This window comes from Cervus elaphus, chromosome 33 (assembly GCF_910594005.1).
Source record: "Cervus elaphus chromosome 33, mCerEla1.1, whole genome shotgun sequence".
NCBI lineage: Eukaryota > Metazoa > Chordata > Mammalia > Artiodactyla > Cervidae > Cervus > Cervus elaphus.
The window spans coordinates 68372608-68385335 of NC_057847.1; the positions used below are offsets into that span (position 1 = coordinate 68372608).

The window sequence follows — 12728 nt, forward strand, 5'->3', positions numbered from 1 at the left end:
AAGTGAAATAAGCTAGGCACAGGAAGTCAAATACTGTGTTACCACATTCATATGTGGAGTCTTAAAAAGCTGAACTCCTAGAACTAGAGAATTGAATGATTATCACTAGGGGATGAGGGTAGAGGAGAGGGGGATATGTTTGCTAATCGGTACAAACTCAGTTATAAAATGAATTAGTTTTATGGATTTAATGTACAGCATGGTGATTACAGCTAATACTACATTGTATATTTGGAATTTTCTAAAAGAGTAGATTTAATTGCTCTTTCTAATACACACACACAAATGGTAACTGTAAAGTGATAGATTTGTTAATAACTTGATTGTGCTAATTAGCTTATGATATGTTAAAGTATCACATTGCACATATTTAAATATACAATTTGTATTTGTTAATCCATCTCATGAAAGTTGGAGTATTTTTTTTAATACACTGTCTTTATTACTATTGCCTTATGATAATTATTAGAACCAGTGTTACACTTCAAATTTTGCTTTTGAAGAATCATTTTACCCGTCCTTGATAAGTTACATTTTCATAAAATTTCAGAATCACTTCTCAAATCTAAAAAATATCTATCAGAGTTATTTTGTTTGCAGTGAATTTATAGATCAGTTTGAGGGACCTGACCTCCTGAGTATTTCATTTTCCAACCTGTAAACATGATGTATGTCGTTATTTAGTTTTTCTTTAATCTTTCAGCAATTTTATTTAGATTTCAGTGTGGATTTCTTGCATATCTTTTGTTTAATTTATTCACATATATTATTTTTGATGTTCTGGTAGCTGAAGAATTTTTGAACACTTTTCTGCTGCTAGGATATAAAAATAGATTTTTTTATATTAACCTTGTAGGCACTGACTTTGCTAAATTTACTAAAAATCAAAGTTGTTTTAGAGATTTCTGAGGATTTTCTATATAAATAATCATGTCATCTGAATAAAGAAATTTACATCTTTCTTTTTTTGTGAATTTTTTCCCTTGCTTCATTACAATGGCTAGAATTTTTAATATAATAATTAACAGAAATTTCAAGAATAGACACCATGCCTTGTTTCTGATCTCTGAATAAAAGTCTTTAATATTTCATTACTAAATATAATTTTAGAAGTAGTGAAAGTGAAAATGAAATCGTTCAGCTGTGTCCGACTCCTTGCGACCCCATGGACTAAAGCCTACCAGGCTCCTCCATCCTTGGGATTTTCCAGGCAAGAGTACTGGAGTGTATTGCCATTTCCTTCTCCAGGAGATCTTTCCCACCCAGGGATTGAACCCAGGTCTCCCACATTGTAGGCAGACACTTTACCATCTGAGCCACAGGAAATAGAAATATTCTTTTATAATGCTGTTTCTCAGACTGTATATGTTTTCTTCTGTTAATAGTTTGCTGAAAATTTCCATCATAATGTTCAATTTTGTCAAGTGTTTATTTTACAACTTTTGGAAAGACCATATGGATATTCTTCTTAGTTTCATGAATGAGGGATTGTGCTCAGTCTCTGCAGTTGTTTCCGACTCTGTGCAACCTATGAACTGTAGCCCGCCAGATCTCTGTTCACAGGATTCTCCAGGCGAGAATACCAGAGTGGATTGCCATGCCCTCCTCCAGGGGATCTTCACAACCCTGGGATCCAACCCATGGCTGTCCTGCATCTTCTGTATTGCGGTTGAATTCTTTACCCCTGAGCCAGCCGGGAAGCCCAAATCTGAGGGATTGCAATCATTAATTTTAGATAATGTCAGTGCATTCCTGAGAAAATTTTCCAGGAGTGATTTATTAATCTGTTAAGAGTATTTATATATATGATCATGTACACTATTAGTTTCTTTGTGTGTGTTAATGTTGTTTGTTTTTATGTCTTTCTTTTTGTTAAATAGTGTCAAAATCATAAGATGAGTTAAGAAGTATTCTTTATTTTATGCAAGACTTTATGTATAATTGATTTATTTCTTTCTTAATTGTTTGGCAGAATTTACCGAAGAAGCCATCTGAATCTGTTATTTTTCTTTTAAGGCACTTAACTAATAAAAAGTTCAACTTCTATAATTAATATAGGACTATGCAGGTTATGTATTTTTTCCTTGAATGAGCTTTCACAGTTCAAAAGTTGTTTATTATATAACTTCATTATTCTTTTAACATCTGATGAATATTTCTGGTACTGGTGATTTGTGGCTTCTGTGTTATTAGTTGAATATTTTAATCTAAGTATTTTTCAATGAACAAGATTTGGCATTATTTATTTTCTATACTGTTCACATCTTTTCTATTTTGTTAATTTTTCTTTTAGCATTACTGTGTCCTTTTTCTATTTACTTTGGGTTTACATTAACCTTCTTCTATATCCTTTAGATGGTATCTAAAGCTAGAAATTACCCCCAAGTTCCTGACTTCAGGCTTAGTCCATTTTTTAAAAATCTTTTTTTTCTCTCATTTTTTTTTTTTTGACTCAATGAAATCTGTTGATAGGTCTTCAAGTGCACTGATTTTCTCTGTCAATTTTCTCTACTGTTAAGCTCATCTAGTGATTTTATTTCAGATGTTTATTTCAATTCTAACATTTTCTTTTATTTCTTTTTGTATTGTCTATATCTTTGTTGAGATTTCCTATTTTCATTCATTATGAAGGCATATTCATTAACCTTACAAAATATAGTAGCTACTTAACCATCCCCATCTGATTTTTCTAACTTCTGAGCTGTCTGCTTATCATCTGTTGATGATCTTTTATGTTAGAATTGACTCACATTCTTGACCTTCATATGTCTAGTTATTTTGGATTGTGTCCTGGACATTGTGCTGTTATGCTGTATAGACTCTGGATTTTGTTTTATTTCCCCAAAGATTATATATATATATATATATATATAGAGAGAGAGAGAGAGAGAGAGATACAGACATAGATATGATTTTAGCAGGCAGTGTACTTGTTAAGACCTGAATTGCAGTCCTTCGCACCTGCATTGCTTAGTGACTAACATTTTCCTTGTTTGGTAATTTTTATCTGTAATTTGCTTTAATTCTGTTCACCAGCCCCACTCCCCACATGAGTGATTCAGTAATCAACTGGAAACTTGAGCTGAGTTTGTGTATAAATTAATGTTTAAAGTTTCCCCCCTTGCTTCTTTTTGCCCCTTACTGTTTGGCAGCCCTTGTTACTTAAGAGCTTCTCATAGTTCTTCTGACCAGAAATCTTTTTAGCTATCTCCTCCAAAACTGCATCTACCCTAATGATCAGTTCAGTTCAGTCACTCATGTGTCCAACTCTCTGTGACTCTGTGAACGGCAGAACACCAGGTCTCCCTATCCATCACCAACTCCCAGAGTCCACCCAAACCCATGTCCATTGAGTCGATGATGCCGTCCAACCATCTCATCCTCTGTCGTTCCCTTCTCCTCCTGCCCCCAATCCCTCCTAGCATCAGGGTCTTTTCCAATGAGTCAACTCTTCGCATGAGGTGGCCAAAGTATTGGAGTTTCAGCTTCAACATCAGTCCTTCCAATGAACACCCAGGACTGATCTCCTTTAGGATGAACTGGTTGGATCTCCTTGCAGTCCAAGAGACTCTCAAGAGTCTTCTTTAATACCACAGTTCAAAAGCATCAATTCTTCAGTGCTCAGCTTTCTTTATAGTCCAACTCTCACATCCATATGTGACCTCTGGAAAACCATAGCCTTGACCAGACGGACCTTTGTTGGCCAAGTTATGTTTCTGCTTTTTAATATGCTGTCTAGGTTGGTCGTAACTTTCCTTCCAAGGAGTAAGTGTCTCTTAATTTCGTGGCTGCAGTCACCATCTGCAGTGATTTTGGAGTTCAGAAAAATAAAGTCAGCCACTGTTTCCCCATCTATTTGCCATGAAGTGTTGGAACCAGATGCCATGATCTTAGTTTTCTGAATGTTGAGCTTTAAGCCAACTTTTTCACTTTCCTCTTTCACTTTCATCAAGAGGCTCTTAAGTTCTTCTTCACTTTCTGCCATAAGGGTGGTGTCATCTGCATATCTGAGGTTATTGATATTTCTCCTGGCAATCATGATTCCAGCTTGTGCTTCCTCCAGCTCAGCATTTCTCATGATTAACCCTAAGGATAAAGCACCAATAAAATGGGATCAACTATGTCCTGGTCACTTTCTCAAAGTTTTAACTTATTTCTTGGAAATTCAGTTTTGTTCAGCTTCTAGAGCCCTCAACTAAATCTTTTTTTTTTTTTTTTTCTATTTATCCAGAATTTAAAGCTCTTATTTATGTGAGAGGAGGTTTGTTAGGGGCTTATTTCTCCAATTCAAAAGTATAAACTTCATGTTCAATACATTTTAATAACTAAAAGAAAGAAGAAATGAATTTTCCCTCAAATGAAAGATGCAGATTTTAATGCATTTTATCAGATTCATTAACGTACAGTTTGAAAAAGAACAGTAACAATGGTGATTTTCTGAAATTTATATTTATATGTCAATCCTTTTAAATGCGTTAGCTGATTTCAATATATGTATTGAAATGCACAGGACTAAAGTATTCAGGTAATCTCTTCTTACACATCATTGGGGAAATGATTTCTGCTTGATTGCGTCTAAAGCAAGGTTCATTCACACTTAATTAGCATAAGAGTAGACCACTTATAACATTAATCCACAAAGCTGAATTTATAATTTGTAAGAGGTGGCCACTCTGAAGCTGACATTTCTTTTATATCAGTAAGATTGCAGCTGCAGATGAAGTACAAATGACATATTATGGAAAATAAAAATTTAATTATGAGGGAAAACTTCAGTTGAATATTTCTGTTTGATTAATAATCTATAAGCAGATACCATCTAATTTAAATTTACACAAAAGCATAACTGCTGTTGAAAAATTTCTGTGTCTATTTAACATTGACACCAATCCAAGTCTCTCCCTAATCTTTTTGTATAGGCAAAGCTAGTAGTCATTTGGGTATGAACCAGTGTTTTTAGAATTAATGCCTAGAGCATAGAAAAAAATAAAATTTTATTTCAAGCCATTCTATTTAATGTTCATTCACTTATTTATCTTGTAAATGTCCATCTTGGGGGGCTTATGGTACTAGAATATTTTTCAATTTGGCTCCAGTGGCCTACTTTTAAAAAAGAAAAGCGTTCATTCATTCAAACTCTTTGAGCTGATATTTATGGGAATTGTTCTAGTTTGCCAAAGACACTCTTAATGTGCTGACTAGAATTGAACACATAACTTACTCAAGTAAAATATGATATATTTCACTTTTATCATCATCTGGATTTCAGAATGTTATTAACTTATTTTAAGATTTAATTAGTTGTTGTGTTTGTTTTTGTTTTTGGCTTGGTTTTAGCAGTCACTCTTGTGACAGCAGCAACACAAACTACAAAGCTACCAAAGTATCAATTGATGACTAAATTCTAAAACTTTTTCACGTTAAATGCTGTTAAGTCTGCATTGTGTCATATATATATATATATATAAATTTACCATTTGGCAGTTCTGTCTCACAAAACAGAAATCTATAGAGACAAATGAAAGAATCATTACTTGGGTTAATGAGCATTACATAGGGAGATCAAAAGTCTTGTTCTTTACTAGTTGAACAACACTAATTGTATACCTTTGAAACCCCTAAAACTAAAACTTGCAGAATTTAGGATTACTCTCTATATCTAAAATCATATTCTCTTTCTTGTTCCACCCCTGCTGTCCTTAGGATTGAGGCGTATCCAAGGAAAGGGGAAGAGGGTGGGAAGAAAGAAGCAGGAGCTTGTGGGGCCCTCCAAGTTACAAACACCCCTTTGTGTCCCCTGTTTCTCATTTGTAGAAAAAGGGTTTTCCTCTCCCAGGCCTTTTTCAAGTTCCAAAGAGCAGATTGAGGCAATTAATGTTTAAAACTAAAGAATTACAGGACTAAAGAGTAACAGTTCCTTCTGAAGGTTGTAGATAAGAATCTGATGCACATATGTGAGTTGTTCTGCAAAAACTAAGACCCTCACCCAGTGGAGGATACTGACTACATGATGACCACAAGCATGCAAATCCAGACTGGTTGAAACCAGAAAGTTGCTGATTGAAATACCCTAAATATTACCCTATTAGCTCACTGCCAACTAATCAGAAAAAGATCCATGAGCTGAACAGTCATCCTATGACCCTCCTAACCCTGCCTTTAAAAAACTTTGCCTAAAAGCCATCGAAGAGTTTGGGTCTTTTGAGCATGAGCTACCCATTCTTCTTGCTTGGTGCATGCAAATAAAGATTGCACTTTCCTCACCACAACCCAGTGTCAGCAGACTGGCTTTGCTGCAAGTTGGCTGAGCAAACCCACGTTTAATTTGGTAACAACTTTGGGCAAATGGTTCAACCTCCCAAGTTTGTTTCTTCAACTGCTAAATTACATATATTTTGTATTAAATGACCTTTTAGTTTTGTGTTTCCCCCAAACTAACATTTCTATGACTAAAATACATGCAGGAAGTTAACAGTCTTTAGGTAAAAGTCTGTTTGTCAAGAAGATAGAAGGCGCAAAGCAATGATGTTTCTCATTATCTTACTCATTTGTATATTTTCTGAGGACTCAGAGATCTGTTAGATATGGTAAATGTCTGAAGGAGCTGGCTATTTTTATGGAATGGCAAAGTTATATATAAGAAAACATAATGAATGCTTCAAAAAGTGCTACAGGAGTGTATGTTTCCAAAGTCAATGTATGTTTTTAACACAGAATCTTATAAAGACCTTTTAATCAGATTTATATGTCATTAAACAGTTAATTTCAGCCCCCTGTTTTCCTGGCTATCTGTATTTCTGTTGTCTAGTGAAAGACATTATCTCATTCAATATCTAAAAGCATTTCTTTAAAAATACTTTTTCTTTTTTTTAGCTTTTCTATTTGCCCTTTTAAGTCATGTAGGTTTTGTCTTTATTTTTTCTTTCTACTTTTTCATGTGAAGTTGCTGATCTTATGAGACTGAGATTTTAACGAAAGAAAAGAAAGATCTTCCTTGCAGGCAAATGATCTGTGTGAAAAAAAAATGCATGTGTTTGCAAAGTGAGAGTTCTTCAAGGGGGTCACTCACTGAGCAGCCAGGGTCCACACAGATTATGGAGTAATAGCTGTGGGGGATGTGGGGAAGTCAGAACTTACTTTGTAAATTGCTCCAATTTTATCTGCCAGGGATACATTCAGTACTCTGAAAAAGCCACTTAATTACTCGCTATTTTTAATAATAGTGCAATGGATAGACACACGTTAAATTCATATATGCTCTCTTATTTCCTTGAAGTAATTTCTGTTATGTATAATTATATAACAAGGTTAAAATAAGTAATTTAAGATAAATGATTACTATTAAGATGCTTAATATACATTGATATACTATCTCCCAGGAAGTTGGTACATTTTCTGTTTTACCTGGAATTTTTTTTTTTTTTCTGTTTTGTTTTTTATTGAAATATAGTTGATTTACAGTGTTGTGATTACCTGGAATATTTGAATTGTATCTACTTTCCTTCCTGTCAACATTCTAGATATTATCACTTAAGAATGTTTTTAAAAATCCGTATAAATTTCCCAGATGGTAATTGAATATATTCTATGGGAAAATAAAAGACTAGTTTTTCAACAAAATTTTCTAGTCAAATATAGCCTGTCATTTTCTTGTACTTTGGCTGGTGACAAGGGTACCATACTGTCTGTGAATTGTGGCTTGGAGAAGGCACAATACAAGTCCAGTCTCAACCCTGAGAGTGGCAGTGATCAGGAAAATAGAACAGATCTGTTTTCTCAGGTTTCTCTGCTCTCCCCAGTATCTGAACAGACAGGTAAACTAGGGTGTGGGTCTTGCTCTTATGTAACATTTGGGCATAACAGAGTTTGCCTGAAAGAACTTCGCCTCCCTTCAGGTCTGTTTATCTTTGGTTTCTTGACAGTTATTACCGTGTCAGCCTGGCAGCAAAGAAAAGGAGAAAAAGTATCAGTTCTGCTATGTGCAATGCTGGCATATTTTTAAAGATACACTGTGTGCAAAATAAATCTTAACTATTTTAGAACAATGATATTTTTTCATCAGAATTTGGATCAGTGAGTTTGATCCACTGTCCAAACAGTGTGATAAACATAAGGTTGATTTTTTTCTGAAAGATAAAATATTGTGAAGTGACTTCTTTTAAATTGGCAAATGCTTATTAAGCAGCACTCTGCAGACTATGCTTGGTGCAGACTCTCTATGCAAACTTAAACCAAGGTAAACAGGAATTTACTTCTTAAGACACAAGGTGCATTAGCAAATGAATGCTGAATAAGAACAGGCATTTATAAAGGCTTAGTTTATAAAGCAAAGAGGAAAATGTATCTTAGGTTGATAGAGAAAACAACCAAGATAAGGACAAGCCACAATTTGAATAAACCTTCCTTCGAGCTATTTTATTTGACAATAGCAGCTTAGAAACAGTGCAATCTTTCAGGATATACAGATGACCTTTGAAATAAATTGATACTGAATGATAAGCCTGCTTGTTTTTGTTAAACGGGGTGATGACAGCTGATTCTCAAGGTTGTCCTTCCACACGGGTAGCCTGGGACCCTATTTTCAGAATTTATCAATTTTCTAGTCTTCCCTGTATATCCCTCAGAAACTCCACTCTCTTGGCATCGATCTTAAAGTAATATATCTTATATAAGGACCTGTCCAACTTCTGATTTAAAATCAAGCTGCCTAAGTGTAGTCCTCATACCTGTCATTTCTTCTCTGACCCCAGAGGAACTATCTCAACCTAGACTGCTCATTGAAACATAACAATGCTCTGAGCCTGAACTGGTCACCCACAGTTTTTCTGTTCTATCAAGGTAATTGCTATCATGTTTCACAACCACTGTCTCTTTCACTCAAGCAAATGCCAGTCATATTTATCCTACTTCCTTCACCTTGAATATCACCACCTAAATTCAAGGCTTTTTCACTTTATGACCCTAAACCTGCAAGGATCTCTTAACTATTATCTCACTTTCTTCCAGTGTGTCAATAGCAATATTATCATTCATTGTACTTTTTCATCTGTTCATTTATTTTTTGAAAGCATTAAATAAGCACCTCTTTCTTACCACATTATCAAAATGCCTTTATGAGACTGTTAAGGTCATTTATAGCTGAAAATCTCCAATTTTATCTCATTCTCATCACAAAAGTTTGAGGAAACATTAATTATCCAACAAATTATGCTCTTTTATTGCATGTTATTCTAATTTTTAAATGCTTGTTGTAATTTAATAAATGCATGCATACAGATATGCTAAGTCACTTCAGTCGTGTCTGACTCTTTGTGACCCTATAGACTGTAGCCCACCAGATTCCTCTGTCCATGAGATTCTCCAGGCAAGAATACTGGAGTGGGTTGCCATGCCCTCTACCAGGAGGTCTTCCCCGACGCAGGGATCAAACCCTTGTTTCCAGTAGCTCCTGCGTTGCAGGCATATTCTCTACTGCTGAACCCCCAGGGAAGCCTGAAATGACTTCATGACCCACTGCTAATTTTTTATAATGTACTGCTTAAAGATGAGTTCTATAAAGTTTTCCATGATTTTACAACAGTGTATGTGAATGAATAGATGATAATGTGACAGAGAAAATTAATAACCAATATCCACCTGCTTTAAAGGACCAGGTCATGGCTAGAATTTTGGAAAATAAAGACATTTTGAAAGTAATTCTTGGGCAGATGATAATTAACAGGCATTTATTGGATATAGTCTGTGTCTGAGATGCCACACATGTTATATCATTTAATGCTGATAAGAAAAATACTAGTTACATTATTTCTCCAATTTTGAGGTTGAGAAGACTGAGTTAGAGAGACTTTGTATTGTTGAAGAAGGAATTCATAGGGCCTGGACTCCATCTCAGGCCTGTCCCTGCTGATCGTGCTAGGCTGCCTCTCCAATGGACTCTGAACTCTGTGCTTAGCGCCTGTGGGAATAACAATGGAAGGATAAGACCCCCTCTGGGCAGGGGAATCTTGAAGATCACATCCAGGTTACTCATTGTCTAAGAGAAAACAGACACTAATCACCCTGCCTCCAGACTGTATCTATCCGAATGTAACCACAGGCTTATTGGTTATTAACTGGTTGGAATATAACCGCGGGCTTATTGATTATTAACTGTTTGAACACATAACATGTGAATAATGGGGTTATTGTGATTGTATTTACCCTTCCTTTGTAAGCCTCAAGGGATTTGTGCTGGTGGGTTTGGACATGTACACATGGGGTAGGTGGTGGGTTTGGACATGTACGCATGGGGTATAAAAGATTTTCACAAATGCTGGACGGGGTCCTTGGCTAAGAGGAGACTCTGCCTTGGGCCCACCGGTGTAATAAACTGCACTCCACTATCTGCATTGTCCTTCTGAGTGAGTTTGTTTCCCGGAAAGCATGGCTATAACATTGTCAACTAAAATATATTCACAACCTAGAAGTTGAGAGCTGTGTTTTATTTGGCAGACATACTAAGGACTTCAAGGCTAAGAGACATCATCTCAAATAATACTGAGAAGACTGCTCTGAGGATTCTAGGGAGGAGCCACGATATAAAGGAGTTTTGCAACAAAGAACAGTTAGTAGGAACAAAAGATTACTGTTAATAAAAGAAAATCAGATGTCTCAAGTTAAGGAATTTAGCACTTTTCTATGTATGGGAAGATACAAGACTTTGGGCTTACTGAAATCATCTATCTGGGGCCAGTTTCCTGTGTTTTTACATCCTGAGTTTCCTCAGAGTTCACTATGAAGAATGGCTGCAGTTTGATAGCTACCAGATGGAAGGTATTCTTTGTTTTTTTTCCTGAGTTCCCTCAGGGCTTACCAGCTCACTGTAGGTGGTGGCTGCAATCATTGTTGACTTCTTAATATGGCAGACAATATTTTATTCCTCAGTAGGTATCATAATTTTTCTAAGATGAAACAATTTGTGAGCTAAGGGGTCAAAAATTTAAACTTTTCTATCACCCTATGCTATCTCCCTAAATGGTGATGGTAAACATTTTAAATAATGCCATTGCTTGTTTAATAAATTCAATTTCTACTTCCTAATCTGCCCAAATTCTCATTAATTTCCAACTCTTAGACTTTTAAGACATTTCTACATTTGTCTCATGATAACATTTAACTGTATAGTATATATTTCAGTATTTAAAAACTCATTAAGGCATGGGAAATAGTATGTAGTAGCAGCTGGATAATTTTCTGCTGATGTTCTGGTGATGTTTCCAAACCAAAGAGTCAGTTATTTCTTGCATTTAAACTTTGTAATCTGAGAGAAAAAACAAAGATGGAGGAAGAGGCAGAAGGGGAAAAATGAGAGAAAGAAAGGAGGAAAGAAAGAGAAAAGGCAGAGAAGAAAGGAAGAAGGAAACATGTTTTAATGTCAGCACATAAGTAAAATTTTGGAATCTCTAGTATTAACACTATTCCACTCTCAAATAGCCAGAAGTAAGCAAGCACACAGGGTATCTCTGAAAGTAGATGTCAACAACGGGGAGTTCCCTGGCTGTCCAGTCGTTAGGATTCAGCACTTTCACTGTCATGGAGCTGGGTTCAATCACTGGTCAGGGAGCTAAGGTCTCACAAGCTTTGCAGCATGGCCAGAAAAAAACAAAACAAAACGGTAGAGCAGCAGAATAAACAACAACAACGACAAAACCTGCACATGGCATTCTCTGTCATGTGTTCCAAACTCCCAGAATAAAATCTCACATTTTATTTATTTTCTAAATATCTTCACAGATTGAAATTGGCAGCATGAAATTGAAAATTATGGAAAAATACCTAATTTGGTATATCGTTTTCTGAACATTTTTCTTGCCAAGAATCTTTATAAATGTTAGAGAATTTATAATGGATCTGTGACTCACACCTTGTGTCTGAGTCTGTCTATTAATCCTTTTGCTTGTAGGAAACAGGTTGTATATTGCTTGACTTGCCATTTATTGAACCCATAGTTTTTAAAAGACTTTCTACCCATTGTCATTTAGTGTGACTATGAAATCCTACAAAATCCAATGACTTAATGTACCACATAGTAATTGAATAACCTTCAAGCTGTGAGTTAAACTTTTTGTTTTAACCAAAAACCTTAAATTTCAGTTTTCTTAGGTTATTTTTTTTTTTAATTTTAGGTAAGTATTTTCTCAATTTTACATGATTTCTGTTTTTCTTATATTCTGATTCTGTTCATGCTGAGCAGAAATATGTTTTCCTCTCAAATTTAAGTAACTTGGCACTTGTCCTTAGTTTTCATTTATAGAATTACTTTCATGAAAGAAATGAAATAATGAAGAGGGAGAGAAAGCCAACAGAGGAACAGTTTTTACCTATTTTCAAATCATGTTATGGTCTAGCCATGAATATTCCCATCTTGTGATCAAAACAACTAAAATTTACCCAAATAAATTATTTCAAAAGCAGAAACGTCTGCCTTGAGTGTCTTTTAAACTCAGATTAAATCAACTTTTATGGAGTATCTACTATGTGATAGATCCATCTTCTCTTTCATCTTCCCAACAATATTCTGAATGGCAATTTAGTATGCATACTATGTAGACCAGGAACTAAGCTCTGAAGTTAACTGTCTGATTAAAAGTCACACAGATTCAAATCCAGATTTCATGGTTGAAAAATTCAATGTCTTTGATTTTTTTATATATCTTTAGATGATATTGCATCTGTCAAATTCATGGTGT

At 35.1% G+C, this 12728-nt stretch overlaps 1 protein-coding gene across 2 annotated transcripts in view; it reads left to right on the top strand.

The window, feature by feature from the left end:
* DPP10 (dipeptidyl peptidase like 10) overlaps positions 1-12728 on the top strand; it is a 717819-nt gene that overhangs the window by 459293 nt on the left and 245798 nt on the right. The window lies entirely within an intron of this gene.